The sequence below is a fragment of the Falco punctatus genome, assembly GCF_963210335.1.
Source record: "Falco punctatus genome assembly, chromosome: 7".
Taxonomy (NCBI): domain Eukaryota; kingdom Metazoa; phylum Chordata; class Aves; order Falconiformes; family Falconidae; genus Falco; species Falco punctatus.
The window spans coordinates 45,131,914-45,153,332 of NC_137587.1; the positions used below are offsets into that span (position 1 = coordinate 45,131,914).

General features: G+C 41.1%; 1 long non-coding RNA gene across 1 annotated transcript in view; it reads right to left on the minus strand.

The window, feature by feature from the left end:
- Positions 1-6,675: 6,675 nt before the first annotated feature.
- Positions 6,676-21,419, minus strand: part of LOC308066688 — a 38,295-nt gene continuing 23,551 nt past the window's right edge. Inside the window, exon 2 of the long non-coding RNA XR_013929260.1 lies at positions 6,676-20,685. This is a non-coding gene — a long non-coding RNA (uncharacterized lncRNA). The remainder of the gene's footprint in view (positions 20,686-21,419) is intronic.

Consider the following 21,419-nt stretch of genomic DNA (forward strand, 5'->3'; position numbering starts at 1 on the left):
CTGGAGTCCTTCAGCACTAAATTAGAAAGGCCTGAGACCTGGCTGGGTTTTGAAAAGAAGCACTGTTAGAAATCTGACCATTTTGTTTTGCTGAAAATTCAGCCAAACCTTTTGTTGCTGCACAGGATCACTTGTCTGCAAGAACAGCGGTCAGAAAAGGCACTAAGGGAAAATGCAATTGAACAACAGAGCTGCTTTGCTTATCTGGGAAGAACCTTAAATATAAACATTAATTTTGTCATAGAAGGCTGACCAGTAGCTGAAGAATAAGTTCACTGACAAAAGCAAGAATACATTGTTTTAAAAGTAAAATAAAATAAAATAGTTATAAGGCAAATTGCCTCTCATCAGGACAGCAGAGAAAACTAATTTAATTTCTGTAATATAAGACAACAATGATTATTAAATCTCATGAAAATATATTCAACCACCTTAAGAGCAGGCTATAAATGCTAAGTATATTGTGTCAAAAATTAACATATGAACTTCAAATCTGTGCACCAATTCAAAATCTGATTTAACAAACTGCTGTTATTAAAGTCAATTGGAGAGCATTCCATTATAAAAACAAATGAAATCTTAACTCTACATAAATAATTTTTTTCAAAGCCTAAGCAGAATGCATTAACTTAACACACAATGATCTAAATTATGTATTAAACTCAATTATTTTTATTACTACTTTTCAATTAAGTTGACATGATTAACTCCATTCTTATTAGTCTCAGTTCTGATCCTACCTGCATCTCAACTTTGGCATCTTCTTGGGAAGAAATTGTTCACAGAGCTATTGTAAGCAAGTCTGTCCTCTAGAATTCTAACAGGAGAGGTCTGTTGTGGAGAACAAAACAGCTCTGTGGTTTAACAGGCGTATTAGAGAAGCGGTGCTTTCCATTAGCTTTGGCAGCATTTTGAATGGAAGAGTATGAGTACTAAGGTTCAAGAGCTCAGTTGTTCGGTTCTTAGCCAGGTTAAATTATAGGCTATATCTTTGACATTACCACTTTGTTTTCACATTTTTTATTCCTTTAATATTTACCTAAGAGCTGATCCAGTTTGAAATGAAGAAGCTACTTCTGACATGACATGGACTCTGAATCAGGCTTACTCACCCCAATAAAGAAGATCTCATTGACATTATTGGCATTGTCAGTCATTGGACTAATTCACTGAATTAATGCAGCAAGTTATTTCAAAAAAGTTATTTGCTTATAATGCCATCTTTGTGCATATAGAAATCAAAATTGATGGCTGATTTTGAAATAATTTATTTCTGTGGGGTTTTAATCTTGAAGTGTTCATCTTTCTTCAAATATTACTTTTTCTAATGTAATTTCTCATAGCCAGAAGTTATGTCTTCAACATGTACAAACTTTCTAATGCTAGTAAGATGTGAAAGTTCCTTAGGAATGTGTTTTTAGCCCTAGAGAGTCATGAAAAGAGACTTCACTAGCACAATGCATCTCAAGGGGTTTTGCTATAATTGAAAACCAGGCTTAAGAGAATTTTCGAAAGATGTGATCTTGTTATAGAGACCAGGACAGGTCTGCACATCCGGAAAAACAAATACAAAAATTTGAAGTGTTAGTCAGATCTCTTCTCATTTTCACTGGGGAACCTTCCCTGGACTCCTAGGAAAATCTTTGAACTTTTGCTTGAATAAGGACTACTGGATTTGATGCACTACCTCCTTCAGACGTAGAGGTCCTGTCTGTAAATCAAGAATGCCAGCACTGGTACAAAATGCAAACCTTCACAGACCTGAGTGTTGTGCTCATAATCCATGCTTATCTTCTTGGAAAAACCCACATGATACTCTGTCTGTGCTTCAGCAAAAGCTTTTTGTTTATTCATTTGATGAATTTCTTTGAGTTTAAAGAAAGAAATTAATTTTAGTTATTCCTCTATGTGATCACTAGAAAAGCTTTTAATGAGCACAGTAAAACCCAACTAATTATCACAATGGCATTTAACTCTAAATAAAATTGACAGGAAGCAAGAATATGATACATATAATTTTGCACAGTTTATTAAAACACATCTATCACTTTTTTTTCTCCTAAAGTAACCTGATCATATTATTCTATGATAATTTAGCTAATATTTTTTCTGTGCGTTTAATATTTAAGTGGCTTTTACTGATATTAAAGTCATAATGCATTTTATGGAAATTACCTTGCATTCTAATTACTTTTCTTGGTGAGGAATGGTAAATAGAATTATCTCATTATGCTTGTTGTAGATGAAAGCAAAGAAATATTTAATGACAAGAGACGGCTAACAGAAAAAAATCCATATTCACGTTTTTTTCAAGTTAGTCCATTTTGCCATCAATTCAGAGATGCGCAATTCCCAGAACCACTAGCAGGAACCAGGCATGTATACAAACAACAGAAAGGCTCTGAATGGCAAACTGGATGCTTTTAACATCAGTAGTTCCCTTTTTTCTATAGTCTGCCTTTCCAAACCTAGGCTGAGGAGAGTTGGGAGTAAGACAATGCGCTACCTCAGGAAAGCAAGAAACACAAATAACTGTGTCCTTGAGCCAGAGCTGCCCCATGCTTTTAATAAATTAAGTGATTGTTAGAAAGCTATAAATTGTACCTTTGTAGGTGAGGTCAAGGTCTGTGTAAAAGTTAACCCTTTGCCTTGTCCTTTTTTCCAGCTCTTTCTATGAAATATACTTACTGACTGGAAAAATCAAGGAATTAATCGCTGAGAAATCAAGTTTTCATTCCAGCTCTGCTCTCAGTTACTCTACTGAAGTCCAATTGAGGTCACAGGTAAGACTGGAGCAGTGTATCTGAAAACAGGATGGGAACGTTTTTTTATGAACCTTTACAAAGATGAGGGTATACTTCAAGATCAGTGCATCTAACGGGGTCACTTTGGGTAAGTCATTGTTTGGGCGATATGAGATGGAGACAGACTCCAGAGAAATCACATTTCACTGTCAGCTGTGTCTAAACATCTGTCTGAAAATAAAAATGCACTGTGGCTCTTTCTTAGTTTGCATGGCTTTGTAACATCCAAAGAGCTACCACCAGAGTAGCAAAATGGAAAGTGACACAGCAGAGTATGAAGCAAAATTAGGCAGAAAAGAAGAAATAAGTGAATATTAGCACCAACAAATGAGATTTCAGGTGCCGATGTTCTTTCTGTAAGCTACCACAAATTTCTCTGGGTTTGCATTTTATTTGACAGCATATGTATTTTTCCTGAGGACTTTCATTTCCAGTGGTATCAGGGTCTACTTGTGCCCACCAGGATCTACACACATGGAGGCAATAGTTATGCCACAGGTGATGTATTTTATGGGTGGTTATAGCTGTGGTAGTTCCACCACGAACTGGCTATGGAAACTGGACAAAACAATTCAAGGCACCTTTTAGCTGGGTATGCAGGTTTCTTGGCATGACTTTTCTGCTCTACTTAAGCAATGTTTTCCTTGTACCTAGAGACAGCTTCAAAGCAAAACCCTTGAGAGTGGGTGAAGATTTGAACTTTACGAATTGATGAGCTTCCTGGGGCATGATGATGTGGCCATCTTCTTTAGTCTGGCTGGCATGTCATGGAGGAAGGCCCCCCTGGAAATGTTCTTGCCACAACTATGTGTCTGGCTGGGGACATGGACATTTCTTGCCTTGTGAGTGAGAAACAGCAAGAGAAATGTGGTATCCCCTGTGGAAGGATGTATCAGAGGCTTTCATTTAGTCCAAAGAGATGATCACTTTGCTTCTCCCCATGCTCGTAACTTCAAGGGACAGCATTTTCTGTTAGCATTTCCAAACTCACCTGCAAGACAAATATTGTAAGATTATTGTTGGTCTCATTTATTTTATTTTCAGTCTCCCTGTTCTAGTAAAGCTGGAGTACCAGCCGTTAAAAGAAAGTGGATGAAAAATGTAAAGTGAAGCTTTAACTCACACTGAAATTGCAAATTCAGTTTAATAGAAACATTCCGGGAATTTCTGTCTACACCAAGTACTTTTTCTTTTATTCAGGGGAGGGATCCTAGAAAGTTCTGTGAATAATGCCTTTTTCACAATCTACTAAGCTTTCTTTCCACTAGAAATGACCTTTAAATGAAATTATTGTAATTTACTTGTCAGCTCATTTCTTTCTGTTTTTTGAACAGCAAGCAAAACAGTTCTTTATTCCTGTCATTACTGAAAACTCCACTGTGGAGTCCGACATAGTAGTTCAATCTACAAATCTATTTATTACTTTTATCTAAAACATCTTCTGCAACATGTACCATAGTTGTACAAACAATAATTACAATAACATTTCACTGTTGTACTAAGAATCAGGTTATCTGTGTAGAATATTTAGAAAGGTCAGTGTCTCATATATAACATACAGGCAAAAATAAAGCCACCAAAGAATGTCATTAATATTTACTGCAAATGCACTATAACATTCTGAGTTTGCCATGCACATTTCTCCCTGTAATAGAACATGTTTCTAAAATGGATTAAATCCTGATTTGATTTTACTACTGTACATATTACAAATGCATTTAATTTTAAGTGACAAAATAAAATGTAGTATATGACATCCTAATCTGATGAATAGCCATTTCACCATCAATTCCCTATGAGATATATCTTTTTTGTAAAAATGTCAGTGTTGCTTGAGTTAGCTCAACAGGGCCTTATATTCAAGCAGCACTGCACCTCAGTCCCTTCACTTAACCAAACGCTAGCTAAACGGAAGGGTTCTCAGCAAGAGGGACAAAAATGAGTTGAAGGAGGTTTATTTGTGTTACAAGGCACAAAGAGCACTCTCTTTTGCTGTGCTCTACCTTATCTAAATAGACACAAAACTAAAATGTATGAAATGCTTCTGAAGGTCCACTGGAAGACCTACCATGGACTTTTAAAGACTCAGAATGAGCAGGGAGAGAACAAACATGATGCAGCTGTGTCAAAGACAGTCTTGTTTTGGAGGTCACTGGGTATCTTACTGATGGAAAACAAAAAAATGAGTAATAACATTAACTGAATGATTAGGTTATGGGCATTATTCTCTCCAAAATCCTTCAGAGGCTTCAATGTGTTGACTTCAGCAAGGCAAAATCCTCTCAGGGCATCATGACCATTACGACCTCTTTTCTCTCAAATTATGTTAGGCCTGAATAACAATTATGGAAATTAACTTATTAGTGTAAATTGATACATGATGCTGGGCTAGCAGAATTGACTGTTGTGTATTATTTTATTTATTTATGCTGCAGCACCAGTTATAGTGCAATAAACAGTGACTGACTCTATCGTTAATGCAGAGGGATATTTAAGTTATGGATAGACGGAGGAATTTAAATGTGTGAGATTCACCTCAGAAACAAGGAGTATTGTGGTGTCATCTGCAATTTGCTAGTGTAGAAAAGGAAAAAAAAAAAAAAAGAAAAAGCTTCCACAATGCAAAGCCCAAATATTAAGAAATCACATTTGTTCTTTGAGCATCAAAATGAGATCCTGTTTGTTTAAAATTATTTGTGCCATCTTAAAAGACCAACATATTTTTTTCTCTCTTGTATGTGTTCAGAGCTTCCCTCCTTCACCTCTTTTCCACCAAAATTTGCCATGAGGAAGAGCAAGCTGGGGGCAAACTGAGCATGTAAGTCTCAGAAGGAGGAAGCTGAAAAGACACTAAAGTGCAGGCAGAGGCGTGGGGCAGCTGCCCCGAGGCTGCCGGTGGTGCTGGGGAGGTGGCCAAGGGGCTTTGCTGGCGTCTCACAAGGACTACATGGAGACCTCCCCATGCTAAGGCAGGAGGTGTCCATCTGCCCAGCTGTGGGGAACCCCCTCGCATCTCCAGGAAGGCAGCAGAGAAACCTCTGCCAAATCCCACCCCAGCAGACCTCCCCTGACAGAGGGAAACCCACATGCACAAACAACCATGCTGCACGAGCATCACCCAAAAACCCAACAGGAGCACCCGCTGGCACAAAAGCCGTGGTTAACTCACTGCTGCTTCATCCTTTCCCAGAAAGGCCAGGAGGAACGTCTGAAGGAAAATTAAGAAGCTTTTGACATGGCCAGCCGCATTCAGATGCAAATTTTTGTCTGCAAGGCTTGCGATTAGCAGCACTGCCATGGGACCAAAATGACCTGTCCTGAGTCTTGAATAAGGCACCTCAAATCGGCTTTGCCACGACGCGTGTCATGCTTGCATGTGAGCCCGTCTAATCTGGCCTGTATCGCTCCAATTAATTTGGAGGCAGCCCCTGAGGCTTAAGTATGTTTACACCAATTGTCTGAAAAACCATCACACGTAATGAGGAGAAAAATAAAATTCCAAATATGTTTCTATGAGGGGAACGGAAGCTAATTTTCTCAGGAAAAAGTAAAGATAATTCTTTCAGGTTCCTTCACAGTATTGCATGGAAGTACAACACGAGTGGTTGTAAAGCAAATTTTAATGATATACCTGAATGTCACAGTTGAATCTCTGACAAGCTTTTACAATGGCAGCATTATTATTTTTTTTTACCCAAGAAATTACAATCAAAATCCTTTCTTTTTTTTTTCACATTTCACATTAAAATCTTCAAACTTTAAAATTAAACCTTACCTGCTAATTAACAAAGCCTGTGTTTCAAAATGAAAAAAAAGAGACAATAAATACTTACACCGTGCAAGTAAAAAATGATCTTTAAGTTAAAAAATAATTATCTTTTATTTGCATATGCCATGGAGTCTTTGGGGGAAAGTCTGACTGTTTACAGTTTTGCCTGGCTATCTGTCTAATGATACCTGGCTGCACACAGTCCCCACTGGTCATTTTGGCCATTGTCAAGAATTTGGGTGCAAACATGTTCTGTGAATACTTGTTTTCCTCTGACCATCCGAAAGCTACTTGGGAGGAAGCGTGGGATTTCCATGAAGGGTTGGCTGCATCAACTTCCCAAGCAACATGTACAGTTAGAGCAGTGAAAAAGATGGCTTTGCAGCAGAGAACCGGACCCTGTATGCATGTATCAGTGTTAAAGCAGAAATCTCCAGAGCAAAAACAAAGCATGAAAGAGCCAGGCTTTGCTGGTTAGAGCTACAGCAGAGTCACAGCCTTAGAGCACGAGGCAATGAGGCAGTGATGCAATGACCACTCGCTGGGAAGCTACACGGTGGTTTAAAGAGCAGGGTGTATCACATAATGCAGACATTAAAATGCTCGGAGATTTGGGAAAGTTCCTGGAAAACACTGAGCTGCTGCTTGGTGCTGTGCCTGGGCACCGAGTGGCCCTGGCTGCCCCGTCTTTCATGCAGGGCCAGCACATGGCCACGGATCCCCGCTGTGCCACGAGGCCATGCCTGTCCCTGGGGCAGCTGGGGGAGCAGCGGCTGCAGCGGGGGGACTGTGGGGAGTGGGGGGACTGTAAACAGCCCCCTTAAAACAGATTCCCTGCTTACAGTCCTTATATAAATACCCAGCACATGGCAACTCCTTTTTTCCACCTTTTTATTTTTGTGTGTGTGCTAAAAAAAAGGAGAGCTAGCTTAAAATCCACCCATTAGCCCCATAGAGACATTTAAGGTTGACTTCTCACCCCCTCACAGTCCTTCTCAGGGAACCGGGGGCATGAGGAAAAGGCAGGAGCAGAAGCCTGCAGCTCACCTGGCAGGCACCCAGATCTAACCAGGCCAGGAAAGCCACTGGCAATTCCTGCTGGCCAGCATTCCAACGGAGGGACCAACACTGCTGGGAAAGGAGCCCATCAGGTCAAACAGCCAACCTAAGCCAACCAAAATCACCCTTCTTACAGAAGAAGGAGGTGTAGAAACTTTTTAACCCTCCAGCACCTACTGGTTGCCTCTGGGCTGGGCTGCCACAGGGCTTCCCTGTCCCAAAAAACCCAGGTGGGGACAAGCGCCTGTTGTAAGCAGCTCATAGAAATCCCTCCTGTTTGCTTGGGAGGGGCATGGGAGAGACAGGGAGAAAGAGGAAGCGTTTCATACTGTTCAATAGTTGCACAAAGCTGTGTCATCCTCTGAGCCTTCACACCCAAATAGGGGGATGCAGAAGTGATGGAGCTCTAAGTATTGCTATTGTGGAGCTCTCAGTTTGGTCTGTTTTGTCAGGGCAAAGGAAAAAGAAAGGATAATGAAATCTATAGCTCTTCATGGGCACTTAAACCCAAAGCTGTCTTGGTGCAGCTTGAGTTGGAATAATATCTGAAATTTTCCTTTCTGAGGCCTTTTTTTTCCTTCTTAAATGGCAGCTTTCTGAACAATTTGAAGCTGTCAGGAAAAAAAAAAAAAAAGAAAGAAAAATACCCCACCATGATTCCTCTTCTTTTCTCAGTCTTGATAAATAGATGTAAGTCAGTCTGCTAGCAAGGAATTCCAGTGAGCTTAGGTATCTGTTAAACTTGCACTTCATTTCTAATATCTCAAAGATTTCTGGGACCTCTCTGATTGTGGCTGGAACTCAGCCAAGTCCCACTAAGAAAAATAGCAACATAAAGTGGAAAGTTTGCCACGAATTCCTTGTTGAGGACTTAAGTACAAGACTATTACTATCTTCTCCTCTTCAAAGAGATTTCTTGAAGTTTCATAAAGCTTCCAGCCTCCTCCACTGAAGTATGCCTTTCAAAAGTCCTTGTCACTGTTTAAAGTCCATGACATTCGTTCAGCGTTAGTTTGGAGTTTTACAGAGAGATCTATTGCTCCCTGTTTGTCCTCCCTTCACCTACGGAGCCTGGGGTCTCTGTTTTAACTTCAGCAGTACCACTACAATTCACCAAAATCTGTGGGAGAAGCACCAAACATAAGAGTACAGTCTAGGCTAAATTTTTTACCTTCTCATATCATGCCAGTGTTTAGACAAGCAGACAGTTCCTCCAGGACTTCATTCCAGGACCATATAATACCAACAGTGCTACTTGTCCCATCTCTTTGTTTATAACTTCGAATTTTTAAGGATGTGGATTTGGCATTAACATGTGCTTCCAGAGAGTGGCATCAAGTGGAAAAAGATGGTCTCATTCACTTGGGCTTCAAATCACTGCCTATATAAAACCCTTACCAGAACAACGAAGCAAAGCCTAACTCCTCCTAGGACAGCAAATATGGGTTAATTTGGGAGGCAGAGGTTCTTATACGCTTTCCCATTATTGCTGATGCCATATAGCACGTACACCTGGATCACACAGTGCAGTGATGTGGCTGCAGGGCACCTCTTGCCGTATGGGGGTAGGGGCTGCCCTCCTGAGATGGGGGGAAAGAGCTGAGAAGTTGGAAAATGGGAGTTCTGACCCGAGGACCTGACTCCAGTTAATGGATTTAGTACTGAATGTAAATTATTGCTAGTACAAGAAAGTAGAAGACAATTTTAGCTATTAATGAGAACAAGTATGAAGTAATTATTTCTTGTCAGTCTTAATGAGAGACAGCAAAGAATGTGCCAAAGGATTACCACTTTATGCCCCCGCCTTCACTGGGATCAAGTTCCATGTTGGAGCACAAAAGATAATATGGCACAAGATGGAAAAATAACCTAAAAATCACTGCTTTGAGGACATCCATAAAATCCAAGTGTTTAATAAATTTAAGTTTTGCAAATGTTTGGCATTGGCTGTATATATGCACTTTTAACACATCCAACATGATCTTGATTTGAGGAGGAACAATGAAATTATAGCAAGTAATTTGTTGATAATAAGCTCTGTATGGTTTTTGTAATTAAAAAAGTGATTAAGAAAGGCTAAGTCATTAATGCTTGAACTGCTGGTGCTGGGATATGCACAGTAACACACAATTTATAATCTTGGCAGAGGGATTTCTTTACTTGTTCTTTTTCAAAAAACTTCTTTCTTTATGGTATTTATAGAATGTGAGAAATAAAAGATCAATATTATGAGCAAAGAAGAGCAATCATTCTGATAAATGCTAGTGAAATTGTAAAACTAGACCCGCTACATAGAGGATACAACAGCTAAATCTCACTGTTCAGCTACATCATCTTTTGCTGGGTTCGTTACCCCAAGGGTAGGTGGCCAGGTTTGGCAGGCAGCTAGGTAAGCTACAAGGAAGCCATAGCCCTCCATAGCCAAACCCAGTGCTCAAGCCTTTGTCTTCAGTGGCAGAAAATGTACAGTTTTTCCGAAGATTTTTTTGTTTGTGTATCCGCTTTCCAGTTCTGAGCAAATGCAGAAGGACCAGAAGAGAATGGGGCAGGTCTTCTGACATCAAGGGAAACAGAAAACACAAGATCTCCTTTCACTCTGTGCTGCTGGAAGGCACAGGCTGGTATCTCAACACCCCAAGCACAACAGAGTCCTTGAGATAATCTTTATTATTGTGTCTAGTACCTGATCTCAGCTAGGTCGCCAAACCTGTCGAAGATTTCGCATTGTTCAGTGGGATGTGCGTACCAGCCTGAGCTGTGAATCTGCAAGAGGGAAGCATCCCTTCTCTGTCTGTGGGATGGAAGCCAGCATCCTAAATCAGCTGTAGCCCTTTAAATGCATAAATACTGATTCGAGAAATTATTTGCATGGAGAAGACCACCGCTCTTTGAATTTCATGCCATTTAAAACTTTAAAACTTAATGTTTAAATTTTGTCACAAGTGTCACAAGGTTCACTTTTTCAGTTGTTTTACCTTTTATTGCAATGCATGAAATAAGAGGAAAAGTCTCTACTGCTTTTATAAAGAGTAAACAGCCAGGACAAACCCGACATCTTTCTCTTTATAGATATATTAAGTAGATACAGATGTTAGATATATTATAGATCTATCATGCAAACATATCTCTCAGAGTGCATTATCAATGAAAGCCAAACCCACAGGTTTTTTAGAGAGCAAGGATTTTCAGATCTAGTCTAGGTAGAGATAGATTTAGGTTTGGAACTAAATTATGTTGTAACCGATGCTGTAGTTCTCAATACCCACTTTCAGAGCAATTTGGTGGAGAATTTTTCATGAACTGGGGATAAAAATTATTCCCTGCTACAGTGAAATCGATTAAGATCTATCAAACTTCAGGCAAAACACTTTCTGTTTGGTAATGCCACCTAAGAACAGCCAGAGGCTTTAAAATTTATTATTACCCTTGCTGAGCAGCAGCATGGCTCCTAGATTAGTCTTGTAAAAATTATGAAATGATGTCAACAGGGGTCTTATATTTTCCTGCACAAGGATACGATAGGAGATGAGAGAATACCAGGAATCAAAGCTTTTGCTTTAAAAAGATTTACAGCACTGCTTCATACCATAAGTCAACACTGAATAATTAAAAGACTTGTAATTAAAGGCTAATTTAGTATTGATTGTGTCCTAGAGCAAGGGGGCCAGTTCACTGTTCTCACACCATCCTGGGCAAGCTTCATCAGCTAGCCAGCCGGAGTGCAATTATCCTGGGTAGCCTTCAGCAATGGGACGGCACCTCTTCCAATCCATGCAGCTGCGCTCCACAGGTACGTTAAAAGGTGGATGGAGCAGGCCGTGGGGCAAAAGTGATTATCTTACAAGGTCTTCAGTATCACAAATCCCCTCAAACCACTCCATGCTCCATAAGTGAACTTCAAGCCTATTTAATTTGGGAAAGCGAGGGCACGGTCAGTTTTCAGTCCGGTTTTCTTCTAGTTCCTGTGCTCCCTCTCTTTATGGTTCCTGTGACGGACCATTCTGGAACAAGCACCCTTCTCAGGTGCCTCTGGTTGCTCCCTCTAGGGCTTTTTGGAACGAAGTTCAGAACTGCTGTCTGACTAGAGGAAAAAATGGGAAAAGGAGAGCCACGGGTACCTGCTGTCCAGTCTAGGGACCCATCTACACCTGTGTAGTTATGCACATAATTTAGCTACACTTTCTGAAAGTGGAAGACTTCAGTTTGCTGATGCACAGAGAACTTACTCATCATCGCACTCATAAACAGAAAAAGACCATGTACTGTAACATGGCAAAGGCGGCTGTCAAAATTCAGGGAGTCACATTTCTTTCTATGACACCTTGATGATCCTCCAACTAAATTTCACTGAACCTCAAGTAGTATACTGCCACCAACCAAATGATTTTTTTTTCAGGATCTCATATGCTTGCTATATGCATCATACATCATAGAAATTCAGTCATATTTAATATATCGAATCATAAACATTAGAGATGGAAAATCTCATTGAGTCATCAAATTCCTTCCTTTGTTAGTGCAAAAATGTTCCCACATAGAACAGAATTTAATTTTTAACATAATATATGTTCAGTCCTCAAGTGTTTCTTTTTAGTGGGTATTCCACAGAACCCATTTAGTCCTTGCTATCAGTGATTGTTATGATAATCTGTATTTCTTTTTTGAAATTGCATTCCACAACTTTTAACTATATCTCTACGTTGCTCTTTCTATCTCTGGAAAAGTAAGCGGGAAGCAATCATACACCTTCTTTCCAGCACTGATCAACATAAGAAGAGATGGGGTTAAATATGGAAACAACCCATTTGCCAAGATTTCCAAATACCCTGCATTTTGTTTCTGGTAGTGATTTATTTTATTCAGAGTTTCAGAAACTGAAATAATCACTTTTAATTCTGAAGCCAACTTTTGCTTAATGGATTTGTTAATTACTTTTCAGTACTTATTGTCATAAAAATATATATCTAAGCCTAAGATAAGATTTGGAACATGAACAATTTTCACTTATTTAGCCAAATACGTGTTTTGGACTCTTTCAAACATGATAAATCAATTATTCTGGGTGTCTTACAGCCAACCTGCCAATTTTGCATCAGATCAGAAAATCAAATAATTTCAACAGCAGGGAACTCTCCATTAGCTATTGCTGCTTTTGAGGGACAAAGAGGCAGAAGCCTATTTGGGAGATCCCTTGTAGTTTTGCTTCTCAAAGTGAGTACAAGGCCCAAAGAGAATCTCACTGCCAGTGTCTACCGTGGTGGGTGACATTCCAGGTTTTATTTACATGTTAATTGCGCTACACAAAAATGGAGCAATGCTGAATCACTGGGTGGGACTGAGCATCCCATTTTCTGGCACTGAGGAACACAGGGACAGAGACAGGAGACAGACCCATATGTGATAAACCTTATTGCCTTCCATCTGCTCTCAGATAGGCTATTGTCTGATATCATGGGGCACATCAAATAATGTAAAACCGCCAGTGGGACGAGAACAACAGAAAACACAGGTCACAGAATCACAGACAGGTTACAGCTGGAAGGGACCTCTGGAGGTCATCCGGTCCAACCACCCTGCTCAAGCAGGTTCACCTAGAGCAGGCTGCCCAGGACTGTGTCCAGGCAGCTTTTGAACAAGTCTAAGGTGCGAGACTCCACAACCTCTCTGGGAAACCTATTCCACTGCTCACCATCACAGTAAAAAAGTGTTTCCTGACACTCATACGGCTCCTCCTGTATTTCAGCTTCTGCCCTTTGCCTCTGGTCCTGTTACTGGGCAGCACTGAATAGGGCCTGGCTTCATTGTCTTTGCCTCCTCCCCTCAGGTATTTATATACATTGATAAGATCTCCCTGAGCCTTCTCTTCTCCAAGGTGAACAGTCCCTGCTCTCTCATTCTTAGGAGAGATGCTCCGGACCTTTAATGATCTTTGGGACTTCTTTGGACTCTCTCCAGTGTGTCCATGTCTCTCTTGTACTGAGGAGCCCAGAACTGGACAGAGGACTCCTGGTGTAACCTCACCACTGCTGAGCAAAGGGGAAGGACCACCTCCCCTGACCAGCTGACAGTGCTTTGCCTCATGCAGCCCAGGATACCATTAGCCTTCTTTATGGCAAGGGCACATTGCTGGTCCATGTTAGCTGGTCCACCAGGACCACCAGGACCCTTTCTGCCAAATGATTTTCCATCTGGATTGCCCCCATCATATGTTGGTACATGGGGTTGCTCCTCCCCAGGAGCAGGACTGTATGCTTCTCCTTGTTGGACTTCATGAGGTCCCTGTCAGCCCGTTTCTCCAGCCTGCCAAAGTCCCCCTGGATGGCAGCATGACCCTCTGGTGTATCAGCCATTCCTCTCAGTTTTGAGTGATTTTCAAACTTGGTGAGGGTACACTGATGAATGTGGATAACCTTTTTGGGTTTTACAGAGTATTTGGAGTATAAAGAATGTGGCCAGAAAGGATGGCCTAGCTATGAATTTTGATAATACAGATCACTTTCTCTTAAGGTTTCACAACACCTTATTAGAACCTTTGGCTGGCAGCCAAAGGGCAATTTCTGACCAGTTTCACTAATTTTCCCACTTGCAGCAATGTCACCATCCTGCCTGACCTTTCAAATCAATTCATCTTGAGATACATTATTGACTAATTTCCTGAAATTCAGGTGAAATGTGCCCATTTTTAACCTTGGTCCCTCCTTACATACTGAAATTACCTTATCCTCTGGTACTAACATTGCCATTAGTAAGCAATCAAAATTCTTCTCCAAAGGCTTTTCGATTTTATTTGCTCTTTCCACACTGATTTCAGTGATGTATTTCATCTAATCCTGGTGCTTTGTCAACTTTTTAATAGTACTGAGAGCTTTAATTGCCTTATTATCTTCTCTACTGCAGTGAGGGTTTTTTCTTCAGCATTTCTATTCCCCTCAAGGAAAACATGGACTCTAGGATATTATAGGTCCTCCATTTCCTGGGATGAAGAAATCGCTCAGACCCTTAAGGATATCTACTTCATCTCTCAGCAACATTTAATCTATCATGGCCCCTCTTTATCTTCCTAATAAATTTGTGTCTCAGGCAGTAAAGGCTTCATCATCCGCGTTTTTCAGACACAGCAGTGTCCTGTTGCTTGGTGTCCTTTTCTTCTTTTATGTGGCCATGAGAGCTAAGATCTCAGGGCTAAAAAGCCAGAAAGCATTTTGGGCCAGGACTCTAGTGTAAGCAGGGTGGCACACACCTAATAGAAATTAACCCTGGGCTCTACTGTTTGTTTTTCCTCAAAAGGCTGAGAGAAGAGGAAACCTGCTGTTGTGGTTTAACCCCATCTGGCAACTAAGTATGAGGCAGCTGCTCACTCACTCCCCCCACCCCCACCCCAGCAGGATGGGGAGGAGAATCGGGAAGAAGGTAAAACTCGTGCATTAACACTTGAAATAAAATAAATAACAACAATGACAATAATTGTAATGAAAAGGAGAAAGAAAGAAAGAGAGAGGAATAAAACATAAAGAAAAAAAACAAAAAAAATCAAGTGATGCACAATACAATTGCTCACCACCTCTGACCGATGCCCAGCCAGTCCCCAAGGAGCGACTGGCCTCTCCTGGCCAGCTCCTCCCAGTTTATATACTGAACGTGACATCATATGGTATGGAATGTCTCTTTGGCCAGTTTGGGTCATTCATCCTGGCTATGTCCCCTCCCAGCTCCTTGTGCCCCTCCAGCCTTCTTGCTGGCAGGGCCTGAGAAACTGCAAAGTCCTTGACTTGATATGAACACTAAGCAACAACAAAACCCATCAGTGTTATCAGCATTATTCTTGTACTAAATGCAAAACACAGCACTGTACTGGCTGCTAAGAAGAAAATTATCCCAGCTAAAAGCAGGACAGCTGCCCAGCCCAGAGGGTTTGACACTATAGCAAGCTGAAGTGCTTTTCAGCCTTTCCATGATGGATGGCTCCAAGGATCAGGGCAAAAAGGCGCTTTGTTTCCCAAGCCCAGGTTGCTTTGGATGAAACTTAGATTTGGGTACACATTATGTCCTAGATTTAGATTAGATATTAGGAAGAAATTCTTTACTGTGAATGTGGAGAGACACTGGCCCAGGCTGCCCAGAGCAGCTGTGGGTGCCCCATCCCTGGCAGGGCTCAAGGCCAGGCTGGATGGGGCTGGGAGCAGCCTGGGCTGGCTGGGGTGTCCCTGCCTAGGGCAGGGGGGTTGGAATGAGATGATCTTCAAAGTCGCTTCCAGCCCAAACCATTCTATGATTCTATGAAAATTGGTTTGAGTGACAGGGAACAATCAGTACAACTACTTCAGTGCCAGTGCTCTGGATTACTGTCTTTGCTGTACTCTGTCTCATTTTAGACAGCAAATAGCTCCCCTGGCTCTTCCCCTCATGTGCCCATTACTGGGATCAGTGGTGGGGCCCCAGCTGTTGTCCTATTGCCTCCCCACTGCCTGGCCTGCCATGCTTTTTCTCCCTCTTTATCAAAACTGAATGAGCTTAGAGTGTGATGGGTGATTCCCTCCCCTACCAGACCCTGTGAAGAGACTGCAGACAGGAAACTGGAGGACTAACATGCGAGAAATTCAGGATTAAAATTTTCTATTATCTTGGAAATGGATGTTGTTTTATTCACCTGGCTTTCCCATCATGTACTCCAGATTACACACTTGCTCTTGTGTGTCACCTGCAGACAGCTCTGCTGAACTGAGAATAAAGAGATGAATAACATCACTGCCTGAATATAGCCATGAAAATCATACATGAAAGAAAAAACATATTCCTGCTCAGAGCTATATTAACTGGAACTTTTATGTTATTTATGTTTTGCCTCAGATACACACATATACCAGCAGAAAAAAAACCTAGTACTTACAGTAAATCTACTGCACTCTGTTGTAAGCTTGGAAAAAAGTGTTGATTGATTTGCTTGTCTGGGTTATTTAGAAAGAGCTGAAAGCTGGAGGGCTGCTAGTTTCTGCTAAAGTGGGTACTTTTCCCCCTGAATAAAAACATTTCATTTAAGGGCTCTCAGTGTTTGTGCACGTATTCATGTTTCAAATGCAGGAATTAAATGTCAGCAGAGCCAGACCTTCAGCTACATTTGACAGCAATAGTAAAGTTAGTACGGCCACATTGATTTATGCTACCTGAGGAACTGACCCAGAGCTGTTACTTTCCACTGGACGTCACATAAGAGCTATAAACGGATTTCTGAGTGCACAGAAAAGAAAATGCAACATGGAGAGTGACTTAAACCAGAAGCCATGTCTGAAAAGAATGCGCTGCCCTGTTGCAGATACACAAATCTTTATCAGACACTTCCCGTGGAAATGATGTTATCTGGGCATCTAATGCCCCCTGTGTTCCAATGGGAAGCAGAAAAAGATCCTATCAATTCAAAGACCAGACTTGTCTTTGAAAATTGTTCTCTTCCTGCTGTTACAAGTGATGTCTAAGATTGCAGCAGCAAGAAGAATTTCCATTTTCTTGACAACAGCTTTACTGTGGGTTGCAGAAGAGTAGTTTCTCTGCATTGCCCCGCAGCTACCATATCTAGGGCTGAATAACTTATTCAACTTTCAGTTGTTTCAATAGCTTTTCTGTGCAGTGGATGACCAACACAAGTACTGCAGCAGTGAGCAGAGTATGGGTGAAAATGGCGAATTAAAAACCTGAGAACATCCCATGCTGTGAAGTGTTTGGATTCTTAAACTAGATTTAAGGCTTATAGTTCAAATCTGGGTTGGAATAGATGTATTTGCATGGATTCTAGCAGAGCCCCTGTGGCTTGTAGCTGCAGGGGATTTGGTCCCACTTGACTTGGGAATTGCAAGTTTTCTAGCAAAACACTGAGAAGATTTGACCATCTCATTTTGCAGTGACAACAAACAACCCAAAGAGCTTTTTCTGCCTTTCTGTCTCCACTGAGACAGAAACCTGACTTTTGACTCTTAGATGGAAAGGGTCCCACCTGCATGCCCAGGTTAAATCTGAATTGAAACACTAGCGTGGCAATAGCATTTCTCCATTTCTGGGTTAATTGTTTTACTGTTTACAAATAACCTTCTTTAATAACACAGACCTTTCTTTTGGTTTGGTAAACTGTTTCACACAAGAATCCAGATGGATGAGAAGCATCTTTCTGATGTGGAAATAGGTTCACTATAGTTAGGGTGGAGAATTTTCTGAACCTGTGCTGCTGCTTCAGAGGAGACAGGCTTTCATCAGTCACCCCTGCACGTTCGTGGTCAGCTGTGCAACCTGTCACCAGTTTTGCTTTCTCTGGTAAATAATGAATAGCATACTTCGGTAGATATTTTCAAATAAGCAATAATTCATGGTAAAATGCATAAAACTTTGGGGGTTAACAAATAGCTCCTTGATGTATCTCAGTATGTATAAATTATATGACCAGCAAGCAGCAATTTAAAGCAAACTTAATACAGCAGAAAATGTTCACAGATCAGCATTTCAGTGTTTGACCAGTTGTGATATTTGTCCAGTGCCCAGAGCTACTCAGTACCACAGCTTCGATCAGAAGGCAGAGATCTGGCCTGCAGTTCGCTTGCTGCTGCTGTGTCCCTTCGGCAGGCAGGTGAACCAGTAGCTGGGGACCAAGATTAGGACCCCAACTCATGTTAATACATGGAACGTGTCATCTCCAGGAATTGTGCATGGGATTTAACCTCCTTTTTGAATAACACAATTTATGTCTAATCTACAGCTTGAAACCGCACGCACTGTCACGGCACATGGGTGCTTTAACAGGTCGACCCCGTGTGTGTGTCTGGATATTTCAGTGAGCCCAGCTGATTGGACCAGCATGTTCACAGGCAGAATGCAGCAACATGTTACGAGACTCGAGATTGCTTATCATCCTTCATAGGGATTACTTTCAAGGCACCAAGAATTGCTGTTAAATAAAGGGTTAGTAACACCGATGAACAGACAGAAAACATGCTTACCGCTCCAGATGAGAGTGTAATGGTTAATGAGAGAGGCAACGACATCCACTCAAGACTTTCCATCTTTTCAATGATGTGTCACAATACAAAGGGCATTGCAGATGTCAGCTGATAAGGGAATCGTAAGTAGAACTGACATAGTATTAGAGCGAGAGAACAGAGAAAGTGGCTAAGCTGTCATATTCTGATGAGGTAAACCACCAGAGTTTCCTTTTCTCAGACACCCTATTCCACAAGTGCAAGCTGGGTACAGCTCCTCCTCACAACATCCTGCAGTCAGGAGAAGGGGCAGAAAGAAGGTTTGGGCTTTGAAATGTTCTGGATTTTTGGTTTTGCAAAATACCAGGAGGAATGAGGAACTGGAGGTAAATTTTTTCATTTCTGGATTAAATATTTTTTAATGAATTTTAGCCAGACATTTTCCTGGTCATTGAAATGCCATCACAAAAATTCAGCAAAGCATTCATCTTACACATTTGGAGCGTAGGAATCAATTACATGTCTGTCTCTGGCTTCTCTGACTGGACAAAAAGGGAGAATACTGCTATGATTTTATATATGATAAGACAATTAATCATAAATAAGATAGCTAATAACTGTTGAAAGGTGGACTTTTGTATGATGCCAGTAATGCAATTGCATGCCAGAAAATCTGAAATAAAGAATAGCTTGCTCTCCATGTTATGCAAATCAAAAAGTTGTGTGTCCTGCTTACTACCTGCATGGCCAGGCAAGTAAAACCAGGAATATACAAGTTCCCATATGGAAATCAGTAGATCCGATGCAAAGCCAGTAGGTGGGAAGTTCAGAGTACAAGTTAGAGGTGGCAGTTGTTTCATGAGACATACAGTTTAATAGAGGAAACTCTCGCCACAGGTCATCATGGATGCTGAGAGTTCAAGTGAGATGGGACAGAAGTCCCCAGAAGACATATCCATTGAGAGTTACTAAATGCACTGAAAGTATCTCTGACTTGGAAAAGGCTCTGATCTGCAGGGGCTGCAGGTTAGTAGGTATTACGAGGCGAAACATTAACCAGTTTTCCTGTGTTCTTCTGCTCTCCTCTAGGTCTGCTGGGATTGGTGGAGCTTCAGTCTGGCTTAGAAGATCCACTTTTACTTGATTTCTCATGTACTGCCCATTAGCCACATTAATAATCACTTTTAACCTTCTAGTCCTCTGGGAGGTAGAGCACACAAAGAGGTTAAAGAGAGCCATGATGTTTCTGGCTATCTTTAATTCAGATACTATGTGTTCCTGCTTGCTTTAGGATCATTATCTCATTACTCCAAATCATTCACTCGTCGTTTTTTTTTTACTGTGCACTTAATACAAGTAAAAAAAAAAAATCAGGATGTAGGAACAGATTTCATGAAAATACAGTCGTGCTAGCTTTATGGGTAGTTTATTGTGGTTTGAAGTTTTGGATTTAGAATGGATGGTTCACTCCACCAGTAAAATTTAACAAAGGTTCAACAGTATGAGGCAACTGTGTGACAGGATCACACTCTATCACAACCAAAGCAGCCTATAAGGGCAATTTTCCAGTGAAGGATAAGGGCAGAAGAATGGGAACACCTCTCCTTCATCATAAAAGGGGCAGAGGAGCTTCTGAAGACTCCAGTTTTGCAGGGGGCTCTGCTTTTCATTCCCATCTAAAAGAGTGACAGGATTTGTCACCTGCCAGGCATAGCGGTTCTGTACCCAGAGCTGTCCCAGAAAGCTAACCTAATGCATAAAAATGTGGGGGAAAGTAATTTTGAGAGCAAAATGGAGTAGTTCTGCTCTTCTCCTTCCTATTTTTCTTCGTCTTGTGTTTGGAGATGTGATCCCATCCTGCAAGATATGTCCCACTGAAGGCATACATGTAGAAAACAATGTGTTCAGCAGAGTCGTCTCCAGCTGCCTGGTGTGTTCTCATATACGGTGCAGCTCACGTTACTGTTCTTTTAAATGCTCCACTTAGTCAGTGCTGAATTATAACTGGACGATTCATCCCGGCTAAAGTAAATAGGATAGTTGCACACACTGCAGCCTGTCTGTCACAGGTCATCATCATGATATTAATGGCCATCTGTAAGCAAAGTACATGGGCAGGGTATGATTAGGGCAAGCAATTTAGCCACTATGCTTTTTGTCGACATGAATGCAGTTTAAATTAAACCGCAGTTGGCTACAGCTGAAGAAGCTTTTACTTAGCCTGTAATGAGCAGATTCCAGTTTTCTCACAAAATCCATTCCTTCAATAACTACTCACAAGACAATTGTGGAGTTGCAAAGACTCTGCCTACATCTTCTATTTCTCTGCTGTTGGTTGGGAAAATTCAGCAGGTTCCAGATCAAAATCTTTTCCCTTTCTGGAGAGTGAAATATGACTTTTGCTTTTGTGTAAATCAGAGTTCTGCCTGTTATATTTAGATTATGTTGATTTGAATGGAAACCTTGCACCACATTTTTTTTTTCTCTTCTGAAGCCAAGGTGGTGCTTTCTTTTTAAGCTGAAAAACTGATTACTAGAACACAGTACTCCCACAGTAGTGCAAATTAGTCGTCCACTGTGCAGCTTTACAGCCAAGGAAAGACATAAGACTGCTTAGAGTCAGTCTCTAGGGATCCAGTACTCCAATTCATTCTGCTGTTTGTGTCTCAGAAATCCTCCAGAGTGCAATCCAATGACCATTGAAGCCAACTGGCATTGAACTGTGTCATAAATCCAAATCCAATGATCGACAGGGTTTAAAAATCCCTCAACAGGGGAAAACTGTGGATGTTTCAGCTGCAACGGCAAAAGGTCTACCAAGAGCCATGG